This window comes from Malaclemys terrapin, chromosome 2, assembly GCF_027887155.1.
Source record: "Malaclemys terrapin pileata isolate rMalTer1 chromosome 2, rMalTer1.hap1, whole genome shotgun sequence".
Taxonomy (NCBI): domain Eukaryota; kingdom Metazoa; phylum Chordata; order Testudines; family Emydidae; genus Malaclemys; species Malaclemys terrapin.
Genome location: NC_071506.1, coordinates 259,864,969 through 259,872,218, shown reverse-complemented (window position 1 = coordinate 259,872,218; position 7,250 = coordinate 259,864,969).

The window sequence follows — 7,250 nt, the reverse complement described above, 5'->3', positions numbered from 1 at the left end:
AATAGATATGTGGACAGAGTTGGCATCGGGGTTTGTTACAAGGATAGGTTCCTGGGTTAGTGGTTTTGTTCAGTGATGTGTGGTTGCTGGTGAGTATTTGCTTTAGGTTGGGGGGTTGTCTGTAAGCGAGGACAGGTCTGTCTCCCAAGATCTGTGAGAGTAAAGGATCATCTTTCAGGATAGGTTGTAGATCTCTGATGATGCGCTGGAGAGGTTTTAGTTGGGGGCTGAAGGTGACAGCTAGTGGTGTTCTGTTGTTTTCTTTGTTGGGCCTGTCTTGTAGGAGGTGACTTCTGGGTACTCGTCTGGCTCTGTCAATCTGTTTTTTCACTTCAGCAGGTGGGTATTGTAGTTTTAAGAATGCTTGATAGAGATCTTATAGGTGCTTGTCTCTATCCGAGGGATTGGAGCAAATGCGGTTATATCTTAGAGCTTGGCTGTAGACAATGGATCGTGTGGTGTGTCCTGGATGGAAGCTGGAGGCATGTAGGTAAGTGTAGCGGTCAGTAGGTTTCCGGTATAGGGTGGTATTGATGTGACCATCGCTTATTAGCACAGTAGTGTCCAGGAAATGGACCGCTTGGACGTAGAAGCCCTCTACACCAATATTCCACACAAAGATGGACTACAAGCTATCAGGAACAGTATCCCTGATAATGTCACAACTAACCTGGTGGCTGAACTTTGTGATTTTGTCCTCACCCACAACTATTTCACATTTGGGGACAATATATACCTTCAAGTCAGCGGCACTGCTATGGGTACCCGCATGGCCCCACAATATGCCAACATTTTTATGGCTGACTTAGAACAACGCTTCCTTAGCTCTCGTCCCCTAACGCCCCTACTCTACTTGCGCTACATTGATGACATCTTCATCATCTGGACCCATGGAAAAGAAGCCCTTGAGGAATTTCACCATGATTTCAATAATTTCCATCCCACCATCAACCTCAGCCTAGATCAATCCACACAAGCGGTCCATTTCCTGGACACTACTGTGCTAATAAGCGATGGTCACATCAATACCACCCTATACCGGAAACCTACTGACCGCTACACTTACCTACATGCCTCCAGCTTCCATCCAGGACACACCACACGATCCATTGTCTACAGCCAAGCTCTAAGATATAACCGCATTTGCTCCAATCCCTCGGATAGAGACAAGCACCTACAAGATCTCTATCAAGCATTCTTAAAACTACAATACCCACCTGCTGAAGTGAAAAAACAGATTGACAGAGCCAGACGAGTACCCAGAAGTCACCTCCTACAAGACAGGCCCAACAAAGAAAACAACAGAAAACCACTAGCTGTCACCTTCAGCCCCCAACTAAAACCTCTCCAGCGCATCATCAGAGATCTACAACCTATCCTGAAAGATGATCCTTTACTCTCACAGATCTTGGGAGACAGACCTGTCCTCGCTTACAGACAACCCCCCAACCTAAAGCAAATACTCACCAGCAACCACACATCACTGAACAAAACCACTAACCCAGGAACCTATCCTTGTAACAAACCCCGATGCCAACTCTGTCCACATATCTATTCAAGTGACATCATCATAGGACCTAATCACATCAGCCATACCATCAGGGGCTCGTTCACCTGCACATCTACCAATGTGATATATGCCATCATGTGCCAGCAATGCCCCTCTGCCATGTACATTGGCCAAACCGGACAGTCTCTACGCAAAAGAATTAATGGACACAAATCTGACATCAGGAATCAAAATACTCAAAAACCAGTGGGAGAACACTTTAACCTGTCTGGTCATTCAGTGACAGACCTGCGGGTGGCTATATTACAACAGAAAAACTTCAAAAACAGACTCCAAAGAGAGACTGCAGAGCTAGAATTGATATGCAAACTAGACACAATCAACTCCGGTTTGAATAAGGACTGGGAATGGCTGAGCCATTACAAACGTTGACTCTATCTCCCCTTGTAAGTACTCTCACACTTCTTATCACACTGTCTGTACTCGGCTAGCTTGATTATCACTTCAAAAGTTTTTTTTTTTTTTTTCTCTTAATTAATTGGCCTCTCAGAGTTGGTAAGACAACTCCCACCTGTTTATGCTCTCTGTATGTATGTATATATATCTCCTCATTATATGTTCCATTCTATATGCATCCGAAGAAGTGGGCTGTAGTCCACGAAAGCTTATGCTCTAATAAATTTGTTAGTCTCTAAGGTGCCACAAGTCCTCCTGTTCTTCTTTTTGCGGATACAGACTAACACGGCTGTTACTCTGAAACTTGTCATAAAACCTGTTGTTTGTTCTAGTATCGATGTCATTTCCATCAGATATAGTCACCATATCTTTGGTGGCTTTTTTTTATGGGGAATTGTTGTTAATGGTACAAAGCAGATGAATTTGTCAGGAATCTAGCCCTTAATGAGATCTAACCCACGTTTTACCATTGTGCTATGTAGGGAAATGACTTATTAGACAGAGTTATTCCATCACCAAGTGATTGCTTTTAAACCCAATTGATCTTCTTACAATATTTCTCTGAATTAATGCAAAGTTAATGTATTATTTTAATAGGATTATATTTATATTAGCTATTCCATTAAGTGGTTTTCATTTGACTGGGCATCTATCCAAGATCTTAGAGAACTAATCTCTTCAAGGTAGCCCACAAACTTATCCATTGTGCCATTCCATGAGGGACATTAATTGACTCATATTTTCTCTTTGATCTATACACAGAATTCCCCCGTGCAATAGCATTAATTATTATAAATCAAACAATTTTATTTTCTATGTGGCGACCTCTCAAGAGTGATTTACATACAAAGACAATTGAGCTAACATTCTAAGCAGAAATGAAGTTTTGACTAAAATATGCTTTACATTTTTAAAAATAGTCCACCCTAGTTTAAATTTAAGAATATTACATGTACACGTATGCATACACAGTAATTATATACTTTACACTTCTCCAGGTATAGTGAATGCAGTTTAAATTTTTCTTTACCTTTTTATCAGTAGGTAAGATAATACTGGTTTGGGCAGTATTCTCCATTTTAATGACAGGGAATACCAAGTCAAACCCATTATAAGGAAAAAAAATTAACTGTGTCCACTCTGTATATAAGTATCTATGCACGTAGAATTATTATGTATATATATGTACGCAAGGTTGGTAGTGCTATTATTAAGATTGCCTGACACTTTCATTGTAAGACCCTATTTTCAGTTGCTTACAACTTTCCAAAAAGTTAACTATTTGCCATGCCAGATGTTTGCCTCAGGCTGAATGTTTCTGGAAAATATCAGCCAAAAATGGTTGGTGCTTTCTGAAAACAAGTCTATGGAAAAACACAATGATTTGCCAATGTTAAAAAATTCTGGAGATCTTTTTCTTTCAACAGCTGTAGTGCCTCTATGCTTTCGAGCAGAGACTTGAAATTTGGCAGCGGGATGGCCTTTGAGTCAGTAATGTGCCTTTTGCTATCCCTGTGAAAATCTACCTAAAATTCGCAGTTTTCACATGCTCAGTAGAGACTTCTTTGATTTTAGCAGCTAACATGTCTGAAGATTCTATCCTCACTACACATGCTCGAGCCTCTCATAGTTCCTAGTGCACACCAGACGGAGCATGTTCATCCCTGTGGCAGCGGAGGGGGAGGAAAGGAGTACATTGGGACAAGTCGTCTGGTGAAACTGGGACTGGAGGAGTGGGGAGAAAGGTAAATTATGACTGGGACTCGCTGGACAAGGAGACTGGGACTGGGATCTAGAGGGAAGGGGAGGCTGGAACTAAGAGGGAGGGGAGGATGGAACAGGCTGGGCAAGAAGATAGGGACTGGGAACTGGTGAGGGCCAGGGCAGGTACTAGAATCCAGTTGGCTGTGAGGCACACTGAGATCAGGCAGGGGGAGGAGAAAGGAGAGCCTGGGGCTGGCTGGACAAGGAGCCTGAGTCTAGGAACCATGGGAGGGAGGAGAGTCAGATCTGACAAAGTACTGGATGGGAGAAGAGAACTGGGTTTGGATGGACAAAGACTGGGGCAAGAAACCATGGAAGAAGTGGAACAGAAAACTGAGACTGGATGAGGAACCTGGGGAGGAAGTCTGGATCAGGGAGTCAGTGGTGTTGGGTGGGAGAGAAAAGGCAGGTCAGATGAGGATTGAGGAGGGGAGAACTGGGAATGGCTGGGAACAAGAAGATGGGGCAGGAGAGGGGAATAAGGACTGGCTGGGGAAGGAGCCTGGGACTGGGATGAGAAGCCTGGGCAGTGGTAGTGATTCCTGTATGCTTCAGCCAACGGTCGGTTACCGCCCTACTTGATTCTGGGTGTGGTCAGACCTTGGTATGCCAATGACTGATATCAGCCCTTGACGTAATTTTAACATATACTAATTTTCTATATACTACTGTCTGTCACTTATGATGTATATACACAAATCAATACACACACACACAATATAAACCTTCTTAATTTTAGGTATCACTGATTAAGATCACTTCTTTGTGACTTAATGAGGGACTATACTATTAACAAGAAGTCATTAGAATGTGATCTCAGAAGGCAAGCAAATAAGGTTGAGCAGATTAATAAAAGACGGAAGCAAACAGAGTAAGACTAGGAACTGTGAACTAGGAGAAGATAATATAAAACTGTAGCTATTGTATGTAGAATACAAAATAAGCCAGGTTTAAAAGAAGAACACGGGGAAATAATTAACTGGAAGGAACAAATGAGGAAGCATGACAACATAATTCAGTCCTATATAAACATCACTGGCAGGTCTCAGTAACATTAACCTCCTGAACAGTGGAGCAATCTGAGTTACTGGGAAGAATATATCAACGGCAATAAGAAGCAGGCTCTCTGCAAGGGATTATCACCATACAGAAATGTGCAAAACAAAGGCAATACCCCTAAATTTTACTCTTCGCTCTGACACTCTCTGTGGCCTTGGACGTATTATTTAACCTCTCTATGTCCAATTCCTTATCTGTAAAATGCTTGTTCCACCATGAAGAATTCCCCTGCATAAAGTGCAAACTGACGACCCTTCTAGAGAAAAAATGTGGACTTGAGCATTAACTGACTGCTCTGAAACAGACAAGGTCATTAAAAGAACTCCCAGAAGGCCTGCTGCAAGACGCAGCACTGGAAGATCAGACTGAAAAATGGAAGCAGGAGGGGGTCAGATGGAAGATCACATCTGAAATTAGAACTGTTTCTGCAAGGATTTCTCTTACCTCAAGAGACACCAGGTTCTGACTAAGAAGAAGAAGCAACAAGTTCTGCTGGTGGGGGACACATTACTAAGGTGTAAGGACAGAACAGCATTGTACAGTATGTGGCACAATGGGGCCCTGACCTGATTGAGGCTTCTAGATGCTATCACAATACAAATGTTGAATAACTAAAGAACATTCTGCAAGCAGGATCCTGTGCTGCCTGTTGCTAGCGGGAGCAAAAAGCTGAAATGTGTTACAGAGTGCAAAGGAAACAGCAGACGCAGGAGCTCTTTGAAAAGTATCGTGGATGATTTTAGAGACCTAGCTCAAGAAGTGAAAGAGGACAGCACCGGTGATTTCCTCAAGTGTTCTGCCAGTCCTAAGGTTGGATAAGTAGGATTGTAGAAATAAACCAATGGCTAAAGAGGTGAGGAGGTTAAGATTCACAGAGCACTTATGCCTTCTCCTTTTGTGGAGGGAAGGGGTTGTTCGAATTGGACAGCTTTGCCTAAATGGTAGGGAGACCTACCCCACTAGCAGAACTAGTCAGGAACTCTTCAAATTGAGGCACTGGCTTGGCTAGGTAATTAGTTTGGAACAGAGTTTAACTATTGTTTCAGTGAAAACATTTTCCAGCCTCAGGCATAGTCTAGTCTGAAGGGTGGATATGTAGTCAGTTCTAACATTAGCCAGACTCACCATGTCAGAAACTACTGGAAGAATAATTAAACACTTATTTAAATACTGTTCTTGGCCCAGTAAGTACCAGCGTCAGAAGAAATGGAGTGGGGCACAGTAAGAAGAGAGAACACAGAGCGGCAGCATAGTAAAGGGAGTTGATTGAAATAAAAATCCCAAATGAATTTAATTTAGAAGGTCTGCAAATATAACACACAAGACAAGTGTACACATACCTGCTCTCTAATTGCCTGAGCTGTGACAATGTGAAGAGGATACAGTGCAAGCTTTTAAGGAAAAATTTAGGTTGCTACCAATTTAAAATTACTTCCATTAATCTCAATTTGTGAATGTAAACAAGACTGATTTACATACAAATATTCATAATATGATGAAAATTTGGAAGTATTATGCAAAGTTGAATAAACAAATTCAAATATTGTGTATCCATGCATCACTTAGGGAAGTGGTTTTCGAACTTTTTAATCTGCATACGGCTTTCCAAATAATGTAGTCTACCACATACCTCCATCTGAGATAGGATCATAATATACCTATGAAAACAGAAAGGAAAAAAATAAAAGGGTCTGTAAGGGATAACACGATGCCATTGTCCACCATTACGAGACTTTTCTCGCGTACTCCCTGACGAGAGCTCGCGTGCCCCTAGGGATACTCATACCCCAGTTTGAAAACCACTGATTAGGGAGTATTCCCATTATTAAACATCGCGCTACAACACATGAAAATTCATTTACTGTACAAGAACCTCAGATTATATCTGACGCACTGACTTTTTCTGGGATAATTCACTTTTTTAAAAAGTTTTAATATTTTTACTTTCTTGAGTTCCCAATTATAGATCTATTTATGGCAGATTCTACAAATACCAGTTTTGTCTTTAATCCATATTATTCACATTTTTGAAAAAAGACTAGTGAATTTAAGACATGTTTGCTATTATTCAGTTATATTTAGGCAGTCACCAAAGGCTCCATTCAGGATCAGGCATTAATTCTGCCAGGTGCCAATGATGCATTCAGTTAAGGCTGCACGGAACCCTAATGAAATCTATGGGTGCAAGGGACCTCCTGCTCAGATATGACTGCAGGATCAGGGTCTAGTTTATTAACTATTGTAAGGCAGAAATGAATGAGCTTTGTCTAAAAAAAAAGAGAACTTTCCACTCAAAGCGTAGATTTTCACCACTTCTTCTCCGCTGTTTTGCTTTTGTTTCCTGCCTTCTAATTATTTTTTCTCCTGCTTTCTTCTCTGCCTTTCACAAACACCAAAATGAATTTTAATTGGGATGTTGAAAGGTAAAGTATTTCCTTCCACCTCCATATCCTGTGTTTCA